We start from the raw sequence: 11,427 nt of genomic DNA on the forward strand, positions 1-11,427 counted from the left end.
AGTACTTTCCATAATTTAGCAAATATGAGTCAAATGAGGCACTTGGCAGAGGAGTCACCGATATACTTGATAATGAGTAAGAATCTTTTTATATTTACTTTCACTGTTTTCTTTCCTCTTGAAGATTTTATGGGAAAGAAAGAATCCATTCAAAAGGCAATGTGTATATTCAGTTATGCCAGTAGGTAGTGTATTTAGATAGTGTAAATGGTGTATTTTTCTTCTTTTATCTCATGTTCCATGCACCTGCAATATTTTTTTCATCGTAACTATGTATCTTAAATGTGGAACATGTATTGAGAAAGACCAGCATTTCTCCCCTGGCATATCATGGGCCTTTCAAAAATATGTTACTTTGGGGAAAAAAAAAATTGGAAAAATATCATTCAAAAAAGGGTATGAAACTGCTTGACATTGACCATTTCTTCATGTCTTTGTTTCATCACGTAAGGATTTATACTGCTGACCTGGAATATGTAATATATCAGGATAGTCGATCTCATTTCACAGTGAAAGCCGTGCAGGAGTCTCATCCTCAGCAGTCATTCTCGGCTCCTTCCCGATCCCTGTATGGGTCACACGTACTGCTGACCCAAGTGGTGAGTTCTTTCATCACAGAATGGATGCAGCGGTCCCGCTTACGTAGTGCAGTGCTGCAGATGCTGCATTGGTGTAACTGATGGAAGCGATCGACTGCAGTGTGTAGACAGGAGCGAGTAGTTCATGTGGGGAACTGAGATCTCCTAAGGTGCCTTTGCTGCTGGTGTGTAAATGCATCCTCAGGCACCCTGATAGTACTACAGGGTTTGAGCTCTGTGTGAAGTTCCAGTCACCTCATACTAGGCTAGTGCTCCATGATACCTGCTGCAGTGTTTTTCAATGTAGGGCTAATTGCTCTAAAGTAGACTTGCTGTTTCTTGAAGCACAGGTATACTTGAATGAATCACTGTTGGTTCAAATCACTTGGGTCTGTGGGATCCTGTCTGACAATTTTAGTTAGGATTGTGAAGCTGCATTTGGAAGGCACCTTCTTCCTCATTGTTCACCTCTCCTGGAGATAAGATGAGGAGACCTCTTTGAGTGTGAATGAACTGTATGTACCTGAGCCTTTTATAATGCGTAACTTGAGAACAGTTCCTTCTGTAAGCAAGCAAACACTTAAGTGAGGATCAAGGTCTTGGCCAACTGGTAGATCTTGGTAGCAAGCTAACTAGAGGGCAATATTATATTTGGAATAGGTGGGTGCTACACCAGTGCTTTCTAGAGTTGAGGTGGGGGCACAATGGTGCTCAAGGTGTTCAAGGCCAGGTTGGACAGGGCTTTGGCAACCTGGTCTGGTGCGAGGTGTCCCTGCCCGCGGCAGGGGGTTGGACTGGATGAGCTTTAAGGTCCCTTCCAACCCAAACCATTCTATGATTCTATGGTGTTAAAGCTCTCATTTTTTGAGGGAGGATGAAGGAAAGTTAGAGTGGTGACTGTGTGCAAGAAGTGTTGTCTAGGACACTGATGTCTTGCCTTTGAGAAATCTATGTGGTGACTTTTAACAGTATCTTGCTTTTCTGGATGTTTTGGCTTTGTTATAAATCTCATTTTATAACTGTGTCTTTGAAATAGAGAAGTTTTTTTTTTCTCTCCTGTAAATTTTTATTGTCCAAAATGTCTAATCAGGTTCCACCAAGGAATGTATAGCAGCAGCCTTTAAGAGTATGGCTGTAATACTATCTCCTATGATCAAATTTATCTAGTTCAGAGATCATCTTTGTACCGTTCTTGCAGAAGGGACAGCTATGTCTTCACCACAAAAACTTGATTTATAAAAGATTAGTGTATAACTAAATGCTCATCTTTGAGAATATTCTTGTGATGCTAGTATCTGTAATGTTTTCATGGAAATGCTTCAGTACTTGATTTCTTGCAAGAGATTCTCATTGCTTTTTTAGTGTGTGTGTTTTGTTTTAGTGGGTTTGTGTTTAACTATATTTAATTTACTGTGAAATATTTCAGAGGGACTCAGACTTGGTGTTAATTATACTTTACTGTTGGCCATTATCTCGCATTTTTCCATCCCCACAGTCTCTAAGTGAGTAAATGTTACCTTCTTTGCAGATATTACCAGTTTAAAAAAGGCATTGATTGTAAAATAACACAAGCTATTTTCTTGCCTTGAAAAAATTCAAGCTGTAACATGAAATAATGTTTAGCTTAAAACAAGTAAAAGTATGTCTAGATACCACTCATGTATTTTACAAGTTTTTTTCCAACTGATCACTGAACATGATTTTTTTGATGCATATTCTAGTATTGAGAAACTTAGTTGAAATTTGTCTTTGTTTGCAGAGAAAGCCACCTGAGTGTGCTAGCACGTTACAGAACAGCTTTCTTCTCAAACGTGTGAACAGAAAGGATATTTTCTACTCCATTTTTAAATGGTAAGTTGCTCAAGGGAGCCCTTATTGAACCTACCTTGTCACTTACTTTGCATTTGTGTGAATCTATTGCAAATAGCTTTGAAAACTGTCCTGAAAGTCCTGAAACTGAAAACCAGTGATGAAGTTTGGAAACTGTCTGGAAGATTCTGAGTTAGCCTTGGGAAAGAGGTTTTTATTTTTGTGTTGTTAAAGATGTGCTTTATTAGACTCTGAAACAAATGTCAAAAGTACTGCTAGCCCAGGAGGCTGGTATCATTTAAACACTGATCTTATTGTGTAGAAAGCAGAAATAAACTTACTTTAAATTCCTGGTTGTTCATGAGATATTAGATTTATCAATTTGCATCTCTTAATTACTTTTACCCTGTATAATCTGTACTTTGCTGATGTGTTGTCTTAGAGATTTAAACTAAATCTGCTGAGGTTAAATGTTTGACTGTTCGACTCAAAGTGCAACGGATAATAAAAGATTTATATTTATTGATATTAAACTAGCTTTGTGGGAGAAATCCCCCCACTCCGCAATCTGTCTCAGCTGCAGCGCAGACACCACAGACTTTGAGATGGAGTATCTGTTGTGTTGGTGGAAGACTATGAAAACAGTTGTGTTGCACTTCCTTCACCGTGTGCTGTAAGATGTGAGCCACACTCGGTGATGCTAATGAAGGAATACTGCCAAAGCACAGACAATTTTGTTAGAAGTAAAGCTGATATATATAAAACTTATATTTTTTTAGGGTGCTGCAACTTGTCTGCTTCTGGAGTGGCAAGGAGAAACCTTTTGAGCAGGGGAAGAAGCTGGAGAACAGGTTTGTTGCTCTTCCTTCTGAGAGAATGAGGAGGTTAAAAGTAGTGTTAGTTACTGATAGGAGAGACCGCTTTCTTCCGGCATTGCACACCACAGTGCTGCCTTTGGCAGAAACCACAGCCAGCCTTGCTTCAAGTTCTGTGAAAAAAGCAAAGAATGCAGCAGCATTCCTAGATTATTATATTAGCATATTGCTTATTTAATGGAACAGTGAGGTTTATTCCTCTTAATATACTGTATTTGCAGATGTCCTTGTATCACATAGGTGTGCACGCATTCATGTGTGTGCAAAAGTCTCTCCAGTAGGTAATTCATACCTGTGAATTTTTTATTTGTTTTATAAGCTTAACGGCTGTTGCAGCACTGTTGTGTTTCAGTTGCATTTCATGCTGCATGGGAACATCATTGTTTGCTTTTATTCATGGGAGGTTGTAGAAATTAGTTGTTAAAGGAATAAGAACCTAGATTTAGGAATGTTTTACTTGGTTGTATTTTTTCGTAGAACTTCAAACATTATTTTGAGATATTTGCTATTCCTACTCAGTGTAGTATTATCGAATATTTTCTGTTTCTTTGTTCAGTGTGAGCACAACTTTCATGTAGAGTTTAATTGAAATGTATTTAGTGTTCAATAGTCTGGAGTCTATTGTAGCTGGAGGGTATTTAAAGACAATGCTGAACATATTTGAAAATAATCAGCCTTTGTTTAAAAAAGTATTAAAACCTAATTTTAGTAAAGATAATAAATTCTAATGTTTGGTTGGACACTGATCATTCATGTATCACAAATGTTCTAATAGGACATACAATTTGGAAACTCTGCCTGATCAATAATGTTATAAGCTTGTATTTAAAATAATGATTGATTTCTACAGAAATGTAGTATTTTCTTTTTAAATTTTCACTTCAAAAAAATTCACTTAAGAGTCATAATTAAAAATTTAAATGGCTTAATTTGTCTGATTTGCATGCATAGTAAAGCATTTTTATTTTAAATCAGGTAATTCATTTTGTCACTTGAATTATAATTGTGCCTTGTCTTTTCTTGCTTCTCTGGTATCTTTTATAAATGCCCTCAAAAGTTGTCAAGTTGCTCAAAATAGAACTGTTAGATGTTTCTGAAAGCTGCCAATCTCTTACCATACCATCCTGCGTAAGTGGCATGCAGTGGCTTTTCTAAACGTCCATGGTAATCCTGCAAAACTACAGTACAGAAGTGTCTCCCACAAAGAAAGTTGCAGAACGTATAGTCAGGAAAGAAATACCAAATGCAGGGCTTGAAAAGGGACCCTGATGCTTACCAGCCCCAAATGTCATTTCGCTGGGCTGCCTGAAGAACTCCTTTGTTGTCACATGCAGGCAGTTCTAAGAAACACACATTTATAGTTATTTTGGCCTATAACAATGTTGTGTATGCAGTTATATGTTTTGAAGAAAGATGTCAAAGTTATGTTTGTGATTGCTGTATGGATAAGACTGTTCCAGTCTCTAGAAATACTTTTATTGTTAAAGCAGCTTGGATATTTTTAGTGAGGGTTAAACCACATTTGTCTGTAAAGACTTCTGCCTGTATTATCTGACTTTTCAGTCACATACTCTGTATTCTTTGTGACTGGTAAATTATAGAAGAATTTAGTAACTTAAATTATTAATTTAAAACAAACTATTAAGAAAAGTTTCCTCTGAATTTTCTGCAGAAGGCTTCAGTTTGCATTTTCCCTGAAGGAAAGAAGCTTTTTGGAGTAGGAGTGAGTGAGTGTGAAAGGTAGGTTGGCCAAGAGAGAGAAATAGTCTTCTGTAGAATGGTGGAAGCTTTTTGGACTACTTGGCCAGCCAAAAGCTGAAGATCGCTACTTGCATAGCAGTGGATGGAGGGAGAAATAGGACAATGTTTCACAAATGGTCTCCTGGGGAGAAAAAATGCCTATGAGAGAGAAGGGAGAAAGTATCCCAGAATCCTTGCATTGCAAATGATAGAGACAAAATGAAGTGTTACTGTTTTTGGGAGAGACCGACTTAAAACATGTTAGACAAGTCTGATCACAGATTCTGATCTTAATTAAAAGGTATGTGCACTTTCTGTGACCTTTTCTTGCTTTCTTTTTGATTTTGATATTAGACGAGGCTGAATATTTGGACTCAACTCTTGCCTGTATTGGGTTAAACTCTACTCAGCGTGCCCATATTTGTTTTGGACTTGATTGTGGAGTTGAGGGACATTGTTTTTAAATTGCCACCTGGCAAAATGGGTTTGAAGTTACTACTCAAGGACGAATAATTTGGTAAAACTGGCATCTGTGCTGTGAGAGCCTTAGCATGCCCATCATGTTTTCAAGATAGTGATATGAATGCATACAGAAATATTCATGATCACTGTCTGGGATTATGGGAAATTCAGTGCTACTTCAATACTGCCAATAAATGCAGTCATTTGCCTCTTCTCTGAACACTTCCTATGATTGGAATTGTAGAAACTTCCCTTCTGAATTACACAGCCGGTGCATAGGGATCTGCTTGAAGATGAGATTTAAATCTTGGTTGCCTGTGCAATGATTAACTAAATCAGTTTTCTAAATTTAACTGATGTACTTAAATTGCTTCTTGAATAGTGGTAGGTTAGTCTCTAATGGCTTGATTTTTTTTTTTAAATTCCATGCATGCAATTTATAATCTACAGAGACTACACTGACTGCTTTAAAAGTGTAATTAAGAGCAGTGTAAGTATTGATAGGTTTGTTACATAATTTGGTGAGGTGTATGGAAGATCCATAGGTAACTTTAAATGACAGTCTTTGAGGACCAGAGTTAACGTGTTTGTGCTGAGCGTTGCCTTATCAGTGTACAAAAACCCTGGTCTCCAATGCAGTTGCACAAGTTCTCAAACAGCCTTTGGCAGGGTGCCCACAGCTGTGGTGTTGCCTCCTAGAGCCTCAGCCCAGAGGTGGCCCCAGCAGCCCTCTTCTGGCTCAGCAGCTGACTGGTTGTAGCCTGTCAAAAAAGGATTCCTCTTGGATTGTGGGATTGCGTGAGCTCAATGTGATTTAAACTAATAATTGCATTTCACAGGAGTGTATTTTATTGCCAGGATAGCAGTGAGAGCAGTGCTGGGATGGACCAAGTTTACAGTAAACTCATTTCAGAATTCTGCATCTCTGTTTCTGTTTAGAGGAAAAAACCTCAAAACATCCTAAACACCAGCATTCTAGGATTTCGTTTCTCCCCTGTTGTTTTCACTTCATGTTTAGGTTCAAAATCTGCTTACTGGTGTTAAGAGTGAACATCTAGGAAACATTTTTCATTCAAAACAGTTCATGACAGATCAATATTGAAAATATTTTTGTTCAATATGCAAAATATTTTCAAGCAAACTAATGGCAAACTTCAGAACTAACCACTGCGGAACCAGAGTGCGGAAAATAATTAACTTTTTTTGGAAATAGGTGCCGAAATTAATTTCAAACTGCTCCCTTTAAGTTAAGGAGAGACAGCAGTTATCAGGATCTAGATGGTTGCCCTTTCCTTTTTAACTTCGGGAATAAAATTAAAGCATGTTTCATAAATAATCATTGCAGTCATATGCTTTTCCTTTTAAAGAAAATGTTAACTTGTAAAGCATTTTTATGTGTAGTTTGTATATCTATAAGATTAAATAGACTCCTTTTAAACTCCTTTATTAAAAATTATTTAATACTTAATGCTTTCAAAATTAATTTGTTCTTAAATATTTATGGGTATATGCTGTTTTTTAAACAACCACAGAAATCAATGTATACGAAGTTAGCTTGCACCAAAAGCATGAAAAAGATGGAAATGATGTAGGCATTAACTACTCATGTGGCTAAGAAGGGAAACAGAATTTGTAATGCATACATGAGATGTCATGTAAACAGTCTGTGAGACATGATGGATGCCTCTGTGGGCCTGAGGAATAAAAATATAAGACATGTCTGTTGTCTTCTATTCAACAAGATTTTGTTGACCACCTCAGTTTGCTGGGATCCCTATGTGATTTTGGGAAATGTGGCAGCATAGTGACAGAAAATTGCAACAGCTGAGCTCTTTAGTGTCGTAGGTCTGTATTCCTACCAGTAAGATGGTGCTAGGACTAGAGGGCATGACTTATGGGGAGCAGCTGGAGATACTGGGTTTCTTCAGCTTGGATAAGAGGGGGAGCAGAAAGGGAGGTGCTGATCTCTTCTTTCTGGTGTCTGGTGACAGGACATGAGGGAATGACTTAAAGCTGCATCAGGGCAAGTTCAGGCTGGAAATTAGGAAAAGTTCTTCACTGAGAGAGTGTTCAAGCACTGGAACAAGCTCTGCAGGGAAGTGTTTGTGGCTCCAAGCCAGTCAGGGTTCAAGAAGTGTTTGGACAATTCTCTTGGGTATCTGGCTTAACTTTTTGGTTGCCCTTTGTGGAGTCAGGAGTTGGACTTGATGATCCTCATAGGTCCCTTCCAACTCAGGATATTCTATGACAAGGCTTAAATCCTCTTGCTATGACAGTATTGATGCCAGGTCTTGTAGAAAGCAGTTACTAGTATTTCAGGTCTAGTTGCTACATTTTAGTCAGCTTAACTTGCTCTTCACCTATTGTCACGGAATCGCACCAAAATGGCTACACGCACACAAATAATCAACTCAAGCAAGCTTTTAATCTGCAACTGAAATTAAGCAGACAAAACTTCATTCACCAAAACAACATTCCACCGACATTCAACAAACACAGGTTCGATATGCTGGTTGGGAATATTACCAGACACAGCTGAGTTAAGAATTCCTAAGTTTTTGGCCAAACGATCCAAAATGTGCACTCACTCACCAAAAAGGGAGGGCTCTCAATCTCGAGAAGTTACCTTAAGTGGCGTCCCAACTGAAGTGGAGAGTCCCCGACTGCAGACCCACTGCTCCGAGGAGGACCGACTCCAATGACTCCCCTGACGGGGCCCCATTTATACCCTGGTCGAATCTGATCTGTGGTCAGTACATGGTCGTGTCAGCCCCTATTGGCTGAGGACCCCAACTTTCCCGCCTTTGACCCCCACTGTGTGGACCAGACATGAGCTGTGAGGGGAGAGGCAGTCCTGGTGCTGCCAGGGCCAGAAACTTTAGCACTGTCTTTGTTGGATCTTTCTCAGGTCTTTAGTGGGGTGGGTGCAGCTGCCACACCTATGGAACTAAGTGTTGTAACTTGGTCTTTTGATTGCCTGTTTCAGTATGAAATGGGAGATTAGCTTGAATTGCTGTGGTTGATTTGTTTGGTTTGGTTTTTGGTTTTTATTATCTTTGTGCTGAAGCAGATTGAGTGCTCTCACTATCACTTGCGTGGTCTCAGCTAAAAGAGCAGCAATTGCATAAACTGCTTTGACTTCTTCCCCCTGGTCTGAGTTTCTGCTCACTTCCAACCTGATTGCAGCCCTGGAAGCAGCTCAGCCAGGCGCAGCAGCTACGATAGCACAAGTGTTGTAACAGGGAATGGGGAGAGGAAGCCATGTAATTAAATCAAGGAGTGGTTGGCTTACAGCTGTCTGCAAAAGCATGACTTAAAGTGGAGTGGATCCTAAGGCAATAACTGGGTTTTGCTTCTGAGAAGGAAGTGTAACTCATCTTGTGGTTGAAGCATTTGTTGCTAAGTATGGGTGTAATCTGGATCCAACTTCCCATCTTTCTATGGGCCTTGTGTGCCTGCTAGTGTCATCAAGTAGCTTTATGGCTCTCAGCTGTGTAATTTTGAGGCTACTTCTTGCCTTTCTCAAGTTCGGAGAGTAAATTTATTATATAGATGTACAGATACTGTAGTAACACAGGTATTTTAGGGTGCATTATACTTTTGGTTTAGTTTGGATCCAGGAGTATGTTTACGATGCAGTTTCCTCAGTTGTAGAGCATGTGAAGTCTTCTCCAATGAGTCTCAAACCAAAAGGTGCTCTCTAGGAGCATACCTGACAGTGTTCAGTATCTAATGGGCCACGAGACTGGGTGAGAGCTAGTTTGGAACAGGTATCCCTGATTCCCTACAAAAAAAAATATTGGAGGTGGACACAGGATCATCAGCACCCTCTATGCCGCCCTGCAGCTCTCTCTGCTTCCATTGTACCACACAAGTTGCTAATGTAGGCTTTAATCTTAGTTACAGTTCCTAATGCCTTTTGAAGTCTTTGAACATCCCCAGAGATCCACAAGTGGAAAACCACTGATGGATGATGCCTCTCTCTGTCTTGTGCACTCTGCATTTTTTCATTTCTGCTTTTATTTTACTATGTAATACTGTTACACTGTTTTTCCTCCCAGCTCACCCCCACTTGGCATTCACCCACACTTGGCATTGACTAAAAGAGGAGAATTACAGAGATAGCTGTAAATCAGTGCGATACTTCCGAATGTGTGCATATGTGTCTTGAAGAAAGACAGAAAGGTTTGTGTTTACAAAAGGCCTCACAAAGGATATTTAAATGCACTGATTTGAAATGCTGGGAGAAAGCAGACTTTAAAAATTTAGTAGTATCGTTGACAACCTCTGCATCTCCAGTAATCAATTGTAGTGAAGATGTGATGATTTTAGCTGAGGAAAAAAGTTGCTTTAAGCCTCTTCTTGGCAATTGATTACACATGGTAAGAATGCCTTTTTTTCCTTTTTCTTCCTTAAAGCTGGTTTCTGGAGCACTTCTCCTCTGCCAGCTCCATGGAGCTCTGTTGATACAATGCTAGGTTTCATGGAACACGGCTTTTCAGTCTTCAAGTCTTGAAAGGGGATTTTGAGAGAAGACTAACTGCTGTATTTGCTCTGAGACTCACTTGGTTTTATAGTAGCTTGTTTGTCTCATGATGGGAGTTACTGTATGTGTAACAAGGAAATCTCTTTAATGCTGCAAATAAGGTTTTGTAACTCAGTATTACTGTATCAAAACATGGTACTTTTACTAATGCCTGACATTCATTTCAGGCTTATTAAAAAACCAACCCAAACACCACACCCTACCCTCCCCCCCAGAAAACCCAAACAAACCCAAAACAAAGAGAACCATAAAAACCAAACCAAAGCAAATGAATAAAACTGAGATAAGATTACATGTTAAATTATTAGGAAGTTAATGCTGGACAGAACTCTGCCATTTGAATTGAAGATGCTACTGAAAGGGAGGATCTGTCACAAAATAGCCAGAAACAGCAAGGGGAAAGTAATGTTTTGTATTTAGGAAGGGGTAGCTGCTTTCAATCTTGATGTGTTTTATATAATAATAAAATAGTAGATGTATCAAGTGTATTCAGAATTTTTTTTTACTGCAGTTTTATTTCTCTTGGTATTCTGTTCCTGGTAAAAGGTGTAAATGGATATCTATCCCTGTAACCTAATTTTTAAAAATGTCTTTGATACTAATAAAACCAGGAAAAGGGGTATGATCCATCTTGATTTCTGCTGGACCCTGTGTTATTTGCTTGTGATTCAACTGTAGGGGTATATGAAGCTGCTGTACTTCTTATACCTGGATGTTCTGCTGTGCCATCTGTATCTATTACTGTTTTGTTTTATGACCTGGAAAAACTGCATCAAACATGGATGGTTTCTGTGATTAACTTAAAGACAGTAACCATGTGGAAGAGAGAGAGGAAGGTTACCTGGTGGAGAGAAATTGCATCACTGGTGTTCAAGTTATCAAACACTGGCAGTAGGAAAGATATGAAAAGCATCCTTGCTCTGGGAACACCTCTAATCAGAGCTCAGCCCTCCTTTGGCACCAAAGCGAAATAACCACAAAACTGCATAATACTGTGCTTCATTAATGCTGGGGCTTAATAAGGCTACTTATGCTTTGTGAGGGTTTTTTGGGTGGTGGATTTTTTGTTTGGTTGGGTTTTTTGTTGGTGTTTGGTTTTGGGGTTTTTTTCCTACTGTCTTGCGTGTTGCACTCTGTCACTCACAGTATGTCTCTTGATTTATGCACCAGTTCTCAGTTGCCTGGCACTTCGTGATATGCTGTAGTACGGTAGCCACCAGAAGATGGACTTCATGGGAACAGATGGTGCGCTTGGCTCAGAATGAAAATAGCTGGGAATTTTTACGTTGGTTCGCTTAGACTCAGCTGTTGGATTCAAACACAAAATATTTTGTCCAGTTTTTCCTTAAAATGCACCCAAAATAAATCTGTTCTTTTCAACGCGTAGGCTAGCTGCCACTTCCAGGCTTTTGATGTG

General features: G+C 39.1%; 1 protein-coding gene across 1 annotated transcript in view; it reads left to right on the plus strand.

Annotated features, from left to right (window-relative positions):
• The first annotated feature begins 2,334 nt into the window (after positions 1-2,334).
• The window catches only part of LOC104544341 (wiskott-Aldrich syndrome protein family member 3), a 31,864-nt gene continuing 22,771 nt past the window's right edge, over positions 2,335-11,427 (plus strand). The window contains exon 1 of the mRNA XM_010189186.1: positions 2,335-2,429. The gene's annotated coding sequence lies outside the window, so the exon portion shown is untranslated. The remainder of the gene's footprint in view (positions 2,430-11,427) is intronic.

Source organism: Mesitornis unicolor, unplaced genomic scaffold (assembly GCF_000695765.1).
Source record: "Mesitornis unicolor isolate BGI_N332 unplaced genomic scaffold, ASM69576v1 scaffold16477, whole genome shotgun sequence".
Taxonomy (NCBI): Eukaryota; Metazoa; Chordata; class Aves; order Mesitornithiformes; family Mesitornithidae; genus Mesitornis; species Mesitornis unicolor.